The following is a 1,853-nucleotide window of genomic DNA, read 5'->3' as shown; positions in this document are numbered from 1 at the left end:
TGAGAATGTCTAAGTTGTTGAGACGGGTTGTTTGTATGGCATGGTCACAGTCGGTACGACTGTACTTGCTTTCTTGTTTTTAGTTGTTTTTGACTTTTTTTTGGGGGGGGAGGTTTGCATTCAGAGTGTAACTTAGGAAGGAAGGCAGTATTGGGCACGCATGGCTTGCTCTGTCTCACCTTGGAGATCATGCGTGGCGATAGACTTTTGCTCTGATCTTTACCTTTTTTCAAGTGCACACTAAATCTAGTCAATAGCCACACTTAATTACGGGTCGCGTGCGAGTTCATGGACTTATCTGGCAACACTCAGTGGCCTCACGTACTGAACTTGCTTTGACTTCTCTCACATTATATTCAGTGGCCTAACTTACTGAAAGATGGAAAACACACATCGACTTGATTACAGTAAATGACTGTAGCCTTCTTAGCATTGCATTGTCACAATTGTTATCAGACATTCTATGATAATAGTAAGTGCAAAGCAGATACATTTTTCATAAGTTATCTAAGTGTAGAAACCGAGGAAAGATATCAACAGTAAATTAATTTTTGTATGGATATACCGATTTAAGAAGTGTACATCGTTCCAGAAAACATGCACATCACGTGGGATGCCAATATCAAAACAGTAGGCCTAGTATCGAAATGATTCGGCGGTTGGAGGAGGCCCATCCCCTAACTTTTTCCTGTCTTCTTGTCAGCACTTGGCTTCTAATACGAAATAATCCTGTGTCAAGCCTTGGACAGTAGGCTACAGACGTTGATGCGGAATATCATATTTAGTTAGAGAATACATGTAATACGTGTCTAGAAAGGACCATTGAAAAAGAAATGAGTAGCAGAAACAGGACAGAAGGTGGTACAGATTAGTACGCTCTGTATTTTATTCTACTTTGTGTGTGTGTGTGTGGGGGGGGGGGGGTGTCAGGGTTGTTTTCAAACGTTCATTCAAAACCAGATGTTCCCCCTTAAGGCCCCGACTACTTCACATGAACATACACCTGGCCAGTGTGTTCGTCCCAACAGATCATCGGCGTGACAACAGATCGGGTGCTTGTCTGTCGTAGTACATATTCCATCTCTACAAACAGATAAATTGTCTTTCCTTGTACCTATTCCATCTCTACGAACAGGTAAATTGTCTTTCCTTGTACATATTCCATCTCTGCAAACAGGCAAATTGTCTCTCCCTGTACATATTCCATCTCTACAAACAGGCAAATTGTCTCTCCCTGTACATATTCCATCTCTGCAAACCGGTGAAAACCGATGTCTACTGTATACACTGTTTGTGCAGTAGACATTGACTAGTCCATGCGCCCATTTCCAGCCAAGTGGTAAGAAGTTAGTTTTAATAGAGGTTTCACAGCGCTTGCAACAGCATAAGGTCATATGAGGCAGGAAGTTAACAGGTGAACAACCCCTTTTGTGATACAGTTGGTTGGTCAAGATATCACAGGTGAGCAACCTGTTCTGTGGACACCAAAGTTAAAAGAAACAAATACTGTGAAAATATTACAACCTGAAAACCGTGTTCAAACTACTCAAAAATATTTTTAAAAACCCATTTATTTCCATGATCAATATCAACAGAAAGACAAGCTTCTGACAAAATCAGGGATATGTATTATTTCAATATAACAGAGATATTTCTCTCTCTAATATGACGAGATTCTGTTCCTTCATTCGCCCCCTTGCTATACCTGTCATTCTTACCAAAGGCAATGGACTTCATGTTGTAAGCACAAAAAAGCACCAAACATAATATGCAAAGAGCATGCACATATACATACGCACACTCCTACATTCATGCACCAACTCTTCCTTCTTTCTCTCTCTCTCTCTCTCTCT

This window comes from Aplysia californica, unplaced genomic scaffold, assembly GCF_000002075.1.
Source record: "Aplysia californica isolate F4 #8 unplaced genomic scaffold, AplCal3.0 scaffold01036, whole genome shotgun sequence".
Lineage (NCBI taxonomy): Eukaryota > Metazoa > Mollusca > Gastropoda > Aplysiida > Aplysiidae > Aplysia > Aplysia californica.
Note: the sequence above shows the minus strand (reverse complement) of the source record.